This window comes from Mesocricetus auratus, unplaced genomic scaffold (genome assembly GCF_017639785.1).
Source record: "Mesocricetus auratus isolate SY011 unplaced genomic scaffold, BCM_Maur_2.0 Super-Scaffold_100015, whole genome shotgun sequence".
NCBI classification, from domain to species: Eukaryota; Metazoa; Chordata; class Mammalia; order Rodentia; family Cricetidae; genus Mesocricetus; species Mesocricetus auratus.
The window spans coordinates 32260496-32276164 of record NW_024429198.1 but is presented as its reverse complement, the minus strand read 5'-3'; the positions used below and the strand labels follow the sequence as shown (position 1 = coordinate 32276164).

Genomic DNA, 15669 nt, shown 5'->3' with positions numbered 1-15669 from the left:
AGAGCCTACATGTCCAAAGTTCCCTGATAATGGAAGCCTGACTGCATGTGCAGAGAAGGCATTAAGAGACAGACTGTGGTCTCTCATTGTATAACCCCCCACAAACAAACCTGGGGAAAATAGAGAAATATCCAAGCTCCCATTTTGCAGTAAAGAAAACTTTTGTGGAACTGAAGCAATAATGTCGTTGTTAAAGGCACTGGCCTCCCTTCCAGAGAGCTTGGATTGATTCTCAGCACATATGTGGTGGCTCACAACCATCTGTAAATCCAATTCCTGGATATGATGATCTCTTATTACATATGAGAATACTGCAAAAACATGTTGTTCATACATACATGCGAACAAAACACCACTACACACAAAATAATAATATCTAATAATCAAATAATCAAAAAGAAAGAAAAGGGGAGGGAAGGAAGAAAGAGAGATGGGGAAGAAGGAAGGAAGGAAGGAAGGAAAGGAAGGAAGGAAGGAAAGGAAGGAAGGAAGGAAAGGCTTTGTAATGTTTTAGATAAATCAATAAATGAGACAACCTGCAGAGATAAAGTCTGAATTCAGAATTCATTCGCTGAAATGTTCCTGATACCAAATTCTAGAAGCAGACAAGAAAGGATAGTTGATCTTTGCAAAGATAAAGTCCATAAATACTATCTCTCTCAACAAATGGTGAATTCAAAACGGGAGAAGAGACATGTCTATTTCAAAGAGTGTAAAACACTTCTAAGGGATTAAATGGCAGCAAATCACTGTGATTCATCCAGCAGTCTCAAAAGGTATATACTTTGTTTAAAATAATAATGAAGAGCCAGGCGGTGGTGGCACACACCTTTAATCCCAGCACTCAGGAGGCAGAGGCAGGTGGATCTCTGTGAGTTCGAGGCTGGGCTGGACCGACAGCCTCCAAAACAACACAGAGAAACCTTGTCTCATAAAAACCAAAAAAAAAAAAAAAGAAGAAGAATGAAGATAATGGGAAAAATAAATTAAATTTAGGGAAGTTTAGCATGAATTTGAATCCCTAAGCTCAGAAACAAGGAAAAGTTTAAGAAAATCCAACAGAGCTTCCATGACATAGGAGAAAATGCAAAGCACAGCAACATCATGAAACAGCTAAAGAGAGAGGGAAAAAGTAGAGGGAAAGGAAGGTGAAGAAATGAAAATATGTAAAATCTCACCAGAATGTTCTGGCTGAAGACAGAAAAGCCCAATAGGTCCAAATAAAACTGAAATAAAGAAATTATGCACACACATGCACACACACAACAGTAGAGTTTCTGGAATGTGAAAGAGAGAGAGGGGTATTAGGAGATGCTGATAATCATATACAACATGATTGATGTCTGACATCTGTACAATAAAACAGAAAATAGTGCACTAATAAATTGGCAGCAGAAAAGAATCACCAGTAAAGAATTTTGTAGTCAAGGGAACAAATCAAAGTCAAAGAAACACAAAAAAATAATGCTAATAGTTAACATACAAAAATACTAAAAGAAACCTTTCAGGGTAAAAGTTAATCAGAATACACTTGCTCCTTAATGTAAACTAAACAAAGTATATTATATTTTTCTTATATTTTGTTAACTTATTTAAAATAAATAATGTGATATAAGTCAATACTTACAACACTATATATTGGAGATTACATAATAGAAATATAACAATTTTCTATTTATGTCAATATTATCCCAAATAAGTTAGAAGAAAAAGCAGCCATTTTGAAGCATAATTTGCGTATGTAACCCAAATTAAGTCATTATGATTCAGCAGTAGATTGTGCCACACGACAGGAAACCATGGTTCTTAGAAAAAGATAGTCTGCAGCCTTTTGCAAAATGTTTACCAGGAAGAGGGAGCAGGGCTTGCTCTTGTCTTCTCTGGAGAACTCTTCCTACCACAGCCATATAATTGATCAGTGGAGACATGAGCATCTCTTCCAACATTTAAAGTTTCTGTAACAACATTTCCTTTACAGAAATGGTTGACAATCCTCCACAGACATTAAAGAAAACAAGCCAAAATAATTTGTATGCTTTATAAGTAGAGAAATTAAAATGACACAATGAAAGTGCTAATTTAGTAGAAAGTAAGGCAGAAACAGAGAAATAGAGTTACAGGTGGAAAATCATGTTTTGGTTTTATAAAATAGGGAGAAATTGTAGAATTAAACATGTTAACTTTAAGTGGATCAGTGATCATGGTCACAGAATGGATGCTGCCATCAGAAAAGCAAGATGTCATTAGATATCATACAGGAGAGACACAGCTTATATCAAAGAGCATAAACAGATTGAGGGTTAAAGATGAAAGGATGGAAAGTGGTACAGATGTTGGAGACCAGAAGCAGTTTCACCCATATCAAATAAGTATTTAAGATAAGATAAAACAGGACATTTCATAACCATTAATTGCTAGTGTGACATAAGAATACAGGAAATGCCATAGAATTCACAATAAAACTTTAGTAAACATTGTTAGTAAGGTCTTAGTTTCATAGAGTACCATAGAGGTAATTTGCAAATTGCAGTGATGAATGATCATAGCAACAAAGTTACAAAATACCAGGAAATAAGCATAAGAGTTATACACTAAAATACACAGATCAAGAAAAACTGAAATGAACACAAAATGTTCCTCTGTTCATGAAGGATTCCTGAGTGTATTCCTCAGCGATTGCACCCTCAGAACCAATGCAGTTTCTACTCCAAGCACAGACATTGGCACTGTGAAATGAAAACGTAAAAGTGATTTCAGAGAAGTAGAACTTGAAAGCAATTTTGAGGTGAATAAATATGGAATGCATATTCTTCAGTTATTAAGCTTGCTCTCACTGTAGGAACAGAAACTGGTCTCTTCTAAAATTAAAAGTGTGTAATCAGAATTGAGTTCAGCAATGATCTCTTGGTTATTTTCAAATGCCTTTTTCCAAAGGTTTAATGATGATTTCATGAAGATAAATTCTTTCATTCTTTCAGTACACACACACACACACACACACACACACTTGCAAATATATAAAACATTCTGAATCAATGCACACAAAGTACAATCCATTTAAAAATAATAACAAAGAAGAGAGCTAAATTTATAAAAGTTTGAGAAAAAAGCATACATACAGTACCACACACACAGCACATATGCACATATAAATACATATACACACACAGAGGAAATAAATGTAGTGTTTATCCAGGAAAAGAGTCTTATACATATACCAAAGACTTGGCATTGTGAGTACAGATTTTCTAAGAATAGGCATAGGTAAACTAAAGATGATTGAATTAATCTCAAATCTCATTCTTTCACAACACAATACAAAATCATTTAATTTCATGAGTTGACCACTGCAATAGGTAATTAATATCTCAAATTAAATATAGCTTATAAACACTGAATAGCTGTATCTCAGAATGTTTCATGTAGCAAAATCTAACAATGATACTGGAATTTATCATGTCATAGAAGGTTAAGGCTGATAAGAATTGTTTTTCTCAAAGTATGAGGTGGGTGACAACACTTCTTCTCAAGAAAAAGAACTGCTCCTATCAGCATGTCTGTGGATAGAAAACTACAAAGCATACCACATTCTATTAATGTTAGTAACAGGATATTTTAATTACAATGTTTGGTTCTATGATAGCCATAGCCTATCAGTTCTGGAAAGAATCCAGAGAAAGTTCAAGAATGATTCTATACATGGTGGCTAAGTTGAGTTTTCAATACTTCATTCTGGTCTCCACTTCTTTGTAGACAAAGTATGTATCTGATTGTTGAGCTGAGCTTTTGTAATCTGTCAATAGGTGAAATCCAGAAGCATGGGGTAAGGCAGAATGTACAAATTAAATCCAGATGTAGGAAGAATGATCATCTTATTTTTACAAAACTTCAGTATATTTGAGTGAAGAAGGAGTTTCTGTCCTGTTGGTTCCTCAGCCATTTAGTCCCAAATAAAGAGACAGAGGCTTTTATTAATTATAAACTGTTTGGCCAATGACTCAGGTTCCTTATTGTCTAGCTCACTCTTAATTATTAAGCCATTTCTGTCAATCTATGCATTGCCATGTAGTCTTGCCTTACTGATGATACCTAGGCCTCTTTCTTGGCATCTACATGAAGTCTCTTTCATGACTCATTCTCTCTGCCTTCTGCTTCTCAGAATTATACTAGTTTGGTATCCCCACCTGGCTACTGGCAAATTACAACTAAAATATTTAGTCCAAAATATTGTCTATACATGCTTTTTTTCATTTAAATGGGATTGGTTATGAAGAGTTAATGATCACAGTCAATCTCTTTCTAAAGAAAAAGGGAATATGAGATAAAATTAACACATTGATATGGATTTTGGTGTATTGATACAAATTTAAAGTCAATTTTGATAAAGATAAGTTACATGTAAAACTTTAGACTTGACTGGAGACCTGAGGACTGCACACAGCAGATCCCAGCCCAACTGGATTCAGCCCAAACACTGCCAGCTTCCAAGTCCAATTCTCCACCCATGGAGCAGGTGAGGTAAACATGGGACTGTCTCAGCCTGCCTTCCAGGGTACTGAGCAGAACCACCAGAGACCAGGGGATTGCTCAAGGCAGAACCCATCATGACAGGATTCAACCTGCCCAAAGACTGCCAGCACCACAGTCCCTTTCTCTACCCACAGGACAGGTGAGGACAGGCCAGGGTCCAGTCTACCCAGAGATTGCCAAGGTCCTGAAACTAGGACAGCCTCCATCCATGCAAGAGGAAAGCCACCAAGGTATTGGAGCTGCTCCCACCCACTGGAAAGGAACCATAGTCACACACACACCAGGGTAGGAAGAGACTCCTTCTACACTCAAATGAAGAAATTATGGGAAGGAGACAATATAAAAAACACACAAAGCAACATAAAACCCAATATGACACCGTCCAAGACTAGACACTCAACACCCACAAGAGTTGAACAGCCCATTGCAGATGAAGCAGATAAGAAACACCTTAAAAACAACTTCATGAAAATCATAGAGGCTCTCAAAGAGGATACAAGAAAATCCCTTAAAGAAATAGAAGAAAAAACAAACCAAAAAATGCAAAAAAATACAAGAAATGGAAGAAAAAACAAAAATAGATGCAATAAATGTAAGAAAAGACAAACAAAAAATCCAACAAATGCAAGAAAGAGAGGAAAAGAAAACGCAAAAATTACAAGAAAAAATTCAACCAGTGCAAGGATTGAAAGCTGAAATAGAGAGAATTTTAAAAACACACACACACAATCGGAAGGAATGCCATAAATAGAAAAGCTGGGTAGACCATCAGGTACTGCAGATACAAGCATAACCAACAAAATACAAAAGATGGAAGAGAGAATCTCAGGTGTTGAAGATACACTAGGGGAAATAGATTCACCAACAAAAGAAAACCTTAAGTCCAACAAATCCCTAACACAAAATATCCAGGAAATATAGGACACCATGAAAAGACCAAATCTAAGAATAATAAGTATGGGAGAAGTTGAAGAAAACCACCCTCAAAGGGGCAGAAAACATATTCAACAAAATCATAGAAGAAAACTTTCCCAACCTAAAGAAAGACATGCCAATGAAAGTACAAAGAGCCTATAGAACAAATAGAGTGGACCACAATAGGAAGTTATCTCGGCACATAATAGTAAAAACCCCAAACATACAAAATAAAGAAAGAATATAAAGAGCAGCAAAGGAAAAAGGCCAAGTGACATACAAAAGCAAACCTATCGGACTCACACCTGATTTCTCCATGGAAACTCTGAAAGCCAGAAGGTCCTGGATAGATATTCTACCAACACTAAGAGACCATGGATACTAGCCCAGACTGCTATACTCAGCAAAGCTTTCAATAATTATAGATGGAGAAAACAAGATATTCCATGACAAAACCAGATTTAAACAATATGTATCCACTAATTCAGCAATACAGAAAGTTCTGGAACAAAAACTCCAACCAAAGGAAGTTAACTACAACCAGAAAAACAAAGGCAATAGGTAATTCCACCTTACCAACAGACAAAAGAAAATTAGGTGGAAATCCACATATAATTCCACCACCATCAACCATTCCAAAACAAACAAAAGTGAGCAATCAATGGTCATTATATCTTTCAATATCAGTGGACTTACCTTTTCCATAAAAACACACAGGCTAACATAACGAATTCAAAGACAGAACCCATCATTCTGCTGCATACAAGAAACATACCTCAGCCTCAAAGACAGACATTACCTCAGAGTTAAGGGTTGGGGAAATATTTTCCAATCAAATGGACCCAAGAAACAATCAGGGGTAGCAATCCTAATGTCTAACGAATTAGACTTTAAAATGAAATCAATTAAAAGACATACAGGAGGTCATTACATACTCATCACAGGAGAAATCCACCAAGATGAAGTTTCAGTTCTGAACATCTATGCCCCAAATACAAAGGCAGGAGGAGCAGATGCCAGGAAATAATCAAATTGAGGGCTGAAATTAATAAAGTAGAAACTAGGAAAACAATACAAAGAATCAATGCAACGAAGAGTTGGTTCTTCGAGAAAATCAACAAGGTAGGCAATCCTTTGTCCAAACTTACCAAACAGCAGAGCGTGAACATGCAAATTAACAAAATCAGAAATGGAAAGAGGGACATAACAATGGACTCTGAGGAAATTCAGAGAATCATCAGGTCATACTTTCAAAAACCTGTACTCCACACAATTTGAAAATCTAAAGGGAATGGACAATTTCCTGAATAAATATCACCTGCTGAAATTAAATCAAGAACAAATAAACAATTTAAATAGACCTATAACGCCTAAGGAAATAGCATCATCAAAAGTCTCCCAACCAAAAATAAAAGTCCAGGGACATATGGTCTCAGTGCAGAATTCTACCAGAAATTCAAAGAACAGCTTATACAAATTCTTCCCTAAGTATTCCATGCAATAGAAGCAGAAGGGTCTTTGGCAAACTATTTGTATGAGGCTTTAATAACATTGATATCCAAGCCACACAAAGACAAAACTAAGAAAGAGACTTCAGACCAATATCCTTCAGGAATATTGATGCAAAAATACTCAATAAAATACTAGCAAATTGGATCCAAGAACACATAAGAAAAATCATCCACTATGATCAAGTAGGCTTCATTCCAGGGATGTAGGAATGGTTCAATATAGGAAAAATCCATCAATGTAATCCACCATATAAACAAGCTGAGAAACAGAAATCACTTGATCATCTCACTAGATGCTGAAAAAGCCTTTGACAAAATCCAACACCCCTTCATGACAAAGGTCTTGGAGAGATCCGGGATAACAGGAACAAACCTAAACATAATAAAAGCTATATACAGCAAACCAACAGCCAACATCAACCTAAATGGACAGAAACTTAATACGATTCCTCTAAAATCAGAGACAAGTCAAGGATGTCCACTCTCTCCAAACCTGCTCAATATTGTCCTTGAAGTCCTAGCTAGAGCAATACAAAAATAAAAGGAGATCAAGGGGATACAAAATGAAAAAGCAGAAGTCAAACTTTCACTATTTACAGATGATATGATAGTTTACATAAGTGACCCAAAAAACTCTACCAGGGAACTCCTACAGCTGATAAATTCCTTGAGCAAAGTGGCAGGATACAAGATCAACTCAAGAAAATCAGTAGCCCTACTATATACACATGACAACAGGGCTGAGAAAGACATCAGAGAAACATCATCCTTTACAATAGCCACAAACAACATAAATATCTTGGGATGACTCTAACCAAACAAATGAAAGACCTGTATCACAAGAACTATGAGTCTTTAAAGAAAGAAATTAAAGAAGACACAAGAAAATGGATAAATCTCCCATGCTCTTGGATAGGTAGGATCAACATAGTAAAAATGGCAATCTTACCGAAAGCAATATACAGATTTAAAGCAATCCCCATTAAAATCCCAGCACAATTCTTCACAGACCTTGAAAGAGCAATTCTCAACATTTTATGGAAAAACAAAAGACCCAGGATAGCCAAAACAACCCTGTTCAACAAGGCAACATCTGGAGGCATCACCATCCTTGACTTCAAGCTGTATTACAGAGCTAAAGTCCTGAAAACAGCTTGGTATTGGCACAAAAATAGACAGATAGAACAATGGAATCAAATTGAACACCCCGACATTAACCCATACATGTATGAACACCTGATCTTTGACAAAGAAGCTAAAATTCTACAATGGAAAAAAGAAAACATCTTCAGCAAATGGTGCTGGCCTAACTGGATATTGGCATGTAGAAGACTGCAGATAGATCCATGTCTATTGCCATGCACAAAATTAAATCCAAATGGATGAAAGACCTCAACATAAATCCAGCCACATTGAACCTGTTAGAAGAGAAAATGGGAGGTACTCTTGAACGAATTGGTATAGGAGACCACATCCTGAACATAACTCCAGTAGCACAGACACTGAGATTGACAATTAATAAATGGGACCTCCTGAAACTGAGAAGCTTCTGTAAGGCAAAGGACACAGTCAGCAAGACAAAAAGGCAACCCACATAGTGGGAAAAGATATTCACTAACCCCACATCTGACAGAGGGCTGGTCTCCAAAATTTACAAAGAACTCAAGAAGCAAATCTCCAAAACACAAAGAATCCAATCAAAAAGTGGGGTACAGAACTAAATAGAGAATTCTCAGTAGAGGAGGCTAAAATGGCTTAGAGACACTTAAGAAAGTGCTCAACATCCCTACCCATCGGGAAAATGCAAATCAAAAGAACTCTGAGATACTGTCTTACTCCTGTCAGAATGGCTAAAATCAAAAGCTCCAAAGACAATTTATGCTGGAGAGGTTGTGGTGATAGGGGAACACTCCTCCACTGCTGGTGGAAGTGATGACTTGTACAGCCACTTTGGAAATAAGTATGGACATTTCTCAGGAAAATGGGAATCAGTCTACCACAAGATCCAGAAATTCCATTCTTAGGCATATACCCAATAGATGCACATTCATACAACAAAGACATCTGTTCCACTATGTTCATAGCAGAATTATTTGTAATAGCCAGAACCTGGAAACAACCTAGATGCCCTTCAACTGAAGAGTGGATAGAGAAAATGTGGTACATTTATACAATGGAGTACTATTCAGTAAAAAAAAAACAATGGAATGTTGAAATTTGCAGGCAAATGTATGGTACTAGAAGAAACCATCCTGAGTGAGGTAACCCAGTCACAAAAAGACAAACATGGTATTTAGTCACTCATATATGGATTTTAGACATGAATCAGGTAAGTACCAGCATACAATCCCACTGCCAGAGACTCTGGGAAATACAATCTTCCCCCAGGACTAATGGAAGCAGAGGCAGACACCCACAGCTAAACACTGAACTGAACTCCTGGAATCCAGTGAGTGACAGAAAGGGAGAACTGATGAGCAAAGGAGTTAAGACTGGGCTGGTTTAACCCACAGAAACAGTTGACCTGAACAAGGGGGAGCTCTCTTAGGCCCTAGATTGATGGCTTGGTGGACAGCATGGGACTGACCCAGACCGCCTGAATGTGGGTGTCAGTGAGGAGGCCTAGGTAATCTATTGGGCCTTGGGTAGTACTTAACCCTGGCGTACAAATAGACTTTGAGTGCCTATCCCACAATGAGGGATGCTCTCTCAGCCTGGACGCTTGCGGGAGGGCCTACGCCCTGCCCTGGATGAAATGACAGACTCTGGAGATCCACCATGGAAGTCTTCACCCTCCATGGGGATCGGAGTGGATATTAGGTGGAGGATTGGAGGGCCTGGTGGGAAGTGCAGGGGAGGAGGGGAGGGAGAGGGAGCTGGGATTGACAGGTGAAGCAAGCTTGTTTCTAACTTAAATTAAAAAAAGGAAAATAAAAAAATAAATACTTATTTGAACACTTACTGTTTGCCGAACATCATGAAAAAAAACTTTAGACTCACAAAGATGATATAGATAATAAAATATTTTCTTTATATTATGCCAAATGTTAGTGAGCTAAATATTGTAAACTATAGTTCTTGCTTGATAACTCTTTTGTTATACATAATTTTACTATGCTAAAATTAAAACCTTCCTTTTTATTTAGACAGAAAAGAGGAGATGATAAGGGATGTCATTCTGTATGCTGGGAAGATATGTTTCTCTTACTTGTTGATGAATCAATAGTGATTGATCAGTAGCCAGGCAGGAAGTATTTGTGGGATGCCAGACTAGGAGAATTCTGGGAAATGGAACTCAGAGAGTGAGTCACAAGAGACTCAGTGTAGCTGCCAAGAAACAGTTCCGCATCACTGCTAAACCAAGGCTACAAGGATATACAAAGATTAATAGACATGGGTTAATAACTGAGACAGACATGGACAATAAGAAGCATGAGCCATTGGCCAAACAGTTTATAATTAATATAAGCCTCTGTGTGTTTATTTGGAATTAAACAGCTTATGGTACTGGCAGAACAGAAAATCCACCTTCAACTGAGGACATCACCTAGTTCACATTTTCATCCTAAAGACTGATATCGAGTGAAGGTAATTTTAATTTAAATATTTTAAAGAAAGCACTAAAGTGTTGTAGTATAAATTTCCTGAATTACAATAACTTAAAATTTAAATACAGAATATATCATAATAAAGCTTAATAATTTAAGCACTTATATGAAAATTTATTTTCCAAGGGACCCAAATATTGTACCCTAGAAGTGAATGAGAACTTATACTATAGCTTCCAGAAAAAAAATGTGCTAAAAAAAAGAAATGATTCTTCAAATAAGACCATGATAGTCTCAAGGTGGTTGATTACACATTTGGAAATTTTAGTGATTTTGTCATGTAATTTGTAAGCCAAAATTAGGTTCACTTTTATTCTTTGTTGTTGTTGTTGTTGTCAACTCCTCTACCACACTGAATCTTTTTTTCCTTTTTTAATATTTTATTTTAAATAGTTTGCTTCACATGTCAATCCCAGTTCCCTCTCCCTCCCCTCCTCCTGCACCTCCCACCATCCCCCACAGCCTTCCACCCTATCGCCACTTCCTTCCACATAGGGGATATCTAGAGTCTGTCATTTCACTCAGGGCAGGGTCCAGGCACTCCCCTAAGAGTCCAGGCTGAGAGAGCATCCCTCTTTGTGTTATGGACACAGGAAGTTGGTTTGTATGCCAGGGATAAACATTGATCCACTGCCCAGGGCCCCATAGGTTGCCCAGGCCTCCTCACTACTCTTGTGTTATATTTTTTCTTGTAATTTTATTACTATTTTAATGTAATTAAGATAATATGATTTTGTAGACTGTTTTAAATCAGTTTAAAGTTGTCTATAGACAAAAATCAGTTCTTGATTTTTATACTGCTGGTAGCATGTTTTGTATATTTTAAATTTTGCCATGTTTTCTAATATTCAAGAATGATAATATTTCAATGCATTGACACGAAATTCAAATATCCCCCAAATTTTCTCCTTTCTGTATGCTTTTTATGAACATTCATTGCCAGGTGATCTAACTCAATTGATCTATATTGCTAACTAACACAAGCCCAGGTTGATGGTAGCTTCATGAACTGAGGTCTCAGGGAAATTCATCAGCCTGCAGTGGCCCAAGGAGCCTTCATAGATGAGCATTTATTTACATTTCAGAAAGCAATATGGGAATCTTTACGTTGGTCAAGGATAACTTTCTAAAACATCAGCAGTTCAGTCCAAGCAGATCTGTTCTAAATCCCTTTTCAAGAAAATAGCTAATCCAAGAGCAGAATCTAAAATGTTTGTACAAGTGAAATTGAGATAGTGAGAGAATATTGATGACTTAAATTGTCTTTAGTGAGTCTGAGGGTGATGGAAGGTGATGGGGTTAGGGTTTTCTTCAGTTTGTTCTATGTGCTTAAGGTCTGAGGTACCATAATATGGAGATGTGATAGCAGTCATCCAAAGGACATTGTCCTGAAAGATGAGATTATCTTATGATGGAGAAAGACCAGGTAAGGAATATAAACTTGGCACTTGACCTAATAAACCAGAGTACTCCATTCCATATAAAGACATAATATTTATGAGTGTATCCAAAAAAGATAAGTTGAAGATCAACCCATAGTATATAAGACATTTTCTTATTTGGAGATAGAATCTTGAATATGGAACTTAGTTAATATGAAGTCATTTGCTTTAGTATTAATCCAATGTGATTAGCTTCTCTGTCATTAAGGGAAAAATGTGTGTGAAGCAGAGTCACAGAGTTATTATGAAGTGGCAGATATGGAGAGCTGAGTAAGGTACATACATGTTTTATTTTTCTGAATTTTATATGCCAAATGTAGCTGAGTTGAGACTTCAGTAATCTTTTAGAGGATGGCCACCCACCGCTTCTCAAAATGTATGCTCTCCTACATGAAAACTCTTGTCAACCAGTCTAAAGGTCCCTCCAATGCAAAACTAAATCTAAGTGTGCAAATTCATCTAAATGTACTAAACTCATAAAATATAAAATCAAACTTGATCAGGAATCTTTTCATTAGTTTTGAGTGTTACTTGGAATGTGCTTTAATCTAGACAAATATTTTATCAGAGACCTTACAGAGTTAGACAAGTAATTTGCTTCTGAATGGTGGAGCTGAATGGAGTTGATATTCAAATTAGGAACTGAGAAAAATAAAACAGGTCACATATCTCTGAAAGTCTAATAAACATCTCATAGTTAAACGTCTTCTAGATTTCAAGGCATGACAATAATAATTTGATTCATTGCACTTACCAATCCTTGGTCCATTAGGAGGTAGTCCTGCATTTCTAAACTCTATAAATCCCATTGATCCAGAACTCCACATTTGTGACTTGGCCCTCAAGTTATTTCCCTTTATTTAACCCTCAATTTGTATATCCCTCAGCTAGGCCAAAGCATTTTCACGTGTTCAAAATTCTCAGAACTCTTTTGTTCCCCACTGCAATTCTCAGGAATTCAATAGATCAAAAAGACAGTCTTCTACAGATAATTATGTCTCCATTCCTGGTTTATCATAAAACTATTGATATAATCTATTTAGAAGGGCATAGTCCAATCACAAGTTTGGAATAATTCCTACATACAAGGAGAATTTCTGGCTATGATGAGAACTCCTCAACTCATCTTCACTGGTATGTTTCTAAAGGTTTAATCCTCAATTTATCATATTTCTTCGTTTTTCCTATAAGGAACAAGAAATGAAGCTCATCTTCTTAGACATCTTCTCAACTGAAGATACAAGTAATCTTGTAGAATCTCTGCTTTCCACAAAGCAGCAGGATACTTCATCTTTTCTCTCGTGTACAATATAGGGTTCTTAATGCCTGTTTGAGACTCCTCTAAGAAAGTTTTAATAGTTACTACAACATCAAAGTTCTACTAATGATTGTTATGATTTGTACATGAAATATTCTCCAAAAGTCGTGTACTCCGGTGTTAGTCTGTAGTCTATGAGTGTTATTTTAATTTTTAGGATATAAGATCTTTTTTGAGGAAGACACTTTTTGTTGGTGAACCCTTGTTGGGATATTGTCAGACTCTTCTTCTTCTTCTTCTTCTTCCTCCTCCTCCTCTTCTTCTTCTTCTTCTCCTCCTCCTCCTCCTCCTCCTCCTCCTTCTCCTCCTCCTCCTCCTTATTCTTCTTCCATTCTAGATACCATGTAAGTGAGCAGCTGTGTTGAGCACAATGTTCTGGCAGGTATATATTTGTCCCAGCTCTAAAATTTGTGGAAGCAGTCAATCATAAGTGATAAATTCATGAGTGATAAAAGTGACTACACAGATGTTCTCCACTTGCAATCTCTCAAATGTCACCCCCTTATAGTTATGTGTGCTAAATAAGAAAACCAGCATCTCCAAGGAAAAGTGAGAGACAGAGACAGAGAGGAAGAGACACAGAGGTAGATTAACATAGAAAGAAAGAGAAAGACGGAGACTCCAGGTTCTCTAGTAGACTCACATACATGAAAGCAAAGCTGTAGTACACCTATAGCCAGCCACCAACTTGTCTTATTTTCATTGTAACTGACAAAATAAAGGATAGCAGAAATAAACTGTCAATATCCTGCCTAAATTCCTGACACACAACTTTGGTAGATGAAGGTCTTGATAAGCAACATGGAAATGTAGCTTGTTATAAAGTATTATATAAACTGCTTAGGATATTCAAAGGTTAATTTCAGAATGTAGCCAAAGACATTGTGCTGTTTGTTTGGGGTTTGTTGTTTTTTTCTGACTGGGAATTCCTACCAAGTCTGCATTCCTGGGTTTTGACTGAAGAGACTGCTTATGTTACAATATCAGTCATTTGTGGCTGATTAGATGTGCAATTGTCTTATTTAATGCTGTTATAAGTACTAGAAAAATGGATTGAATGTATAATTTCACTTGCTTACAAGAAGCTTATAAATGCTTTGGGTGCAGATTAACTTTCAATTAAGTTTTCAAAACATAAAAATGTTGAGCAACTAAAGAGGTGCATTTTATTATTGTCATTATTTACAGATGATAACAGCAAAAAAGTAATTTTGTTTTCTCATCTCAACTCCTAAATGGAAAGGAAAGCAAAATCTACCTAGAATTTTGGAAAACTGGCTCTTAACTATTTTCTCATAGCTAGATAGACATTTATTTGTAAAAAAAAAAGAGGGGGGCTCTAGCTTAAAGTAGGAAAACAATGAGTGACTATGGCCAAAGGAACATAGATTCAGAATAGTATGAACTACATGTTCAAGTGAGGAAAAAACTCACATCAACTTTCTATTGTCAAAAAATAACCATGTCACAAATCAATGTATTTTACAAAGTAAGCTGTTGGGGATGTCAGAAAGTTAGGTTCAATCAAAGTAGGTTTCATTTTTTTGTTTCATATTCTACCAGAAGACTTTCTTAGCTTTTGGATTTGTGGAAGCCATTAGTCTTTGCTGTAAACACACCACAATGGTTTTATTTGATACTAATACAGATTTTTGAACCAACACAGAGTTGTAAAGGCTGTTAAGTAGACTGAAACTTGAGAGGTAGAACATGGTGGAGAAGGAGATTTCAGAGAGATCAAGATATGAAAACAACAACGGCAGAACAAGACTGGAGTCCTCTACCCCTCTCATTGTAAACTATATATAAGAAAGCAAAGCATGCACAAAAAAATCCATATTATTTAAATGACCCTGATCAGGAAAAAGCTCACGTAACTTTTGGAGGTTGACTCTGTCCTAGATCCATCTTGTTTCTAAACTTGAAAGCATTTATCTTCCTTAATAAACTGTCTCCTTGTCTGTTACTATCTACATGTCTCTGCCCAAACTGATGCTAAGAGACATGGAACTTGGCAATCACATCATGGGCCTTCCATACAATACTAGTGTGGGATCATTTTGTTTTTCGTTTGGTAGAATTTTATTTACATATTGTGAAATTTCTGGTCAGGGTGCAGAATCGCCGGCACAGATGTGACTTCAGGGTATCAATATCTATTTTTATATTCTGATTGATGTTATTTTCAAAAAATAGACTTGAACAAAACATTAACTATTGTAGTAGGTATATTCTTACAACCACATCCTTTAATTGCTCATGACTTTGAAAATCATTATCAAATATTCTTTGCATTTTTGATCCTATACAAGGATTCAACTTTATGCTTATCAACCAGAGGGGAA

The 15669-nt window shown here is 36.5% G+C and overlaps 1 protein-coding gene across 8 annotated transcripts in view; it reads right to left on the bottom strand.

Moving 5' to 3' along the window:
- Sntg1 (syntrophin gamma 1) overlaps nt 1-15669 on the bottom strand; it is a 533425-nt gene that overhangs the window by 427612 nt on the left and 90144 nt on the right. The window contains exon 1 of one of the 8 annotated variants that reach the window (XM_040757756.1): nt 10165-10235. The exons of the other annotated variants lie outside the window; for them this stretch is intronic. The gene's annotated coding sequence lies outside the window, so the exon portion shown is untranslated. Of the gene's footprint in view, nt 1-10164; nt 10236-15669 lie in introns of those variants that run through there. 8 annotated transcript variants of the gene reach the window in all.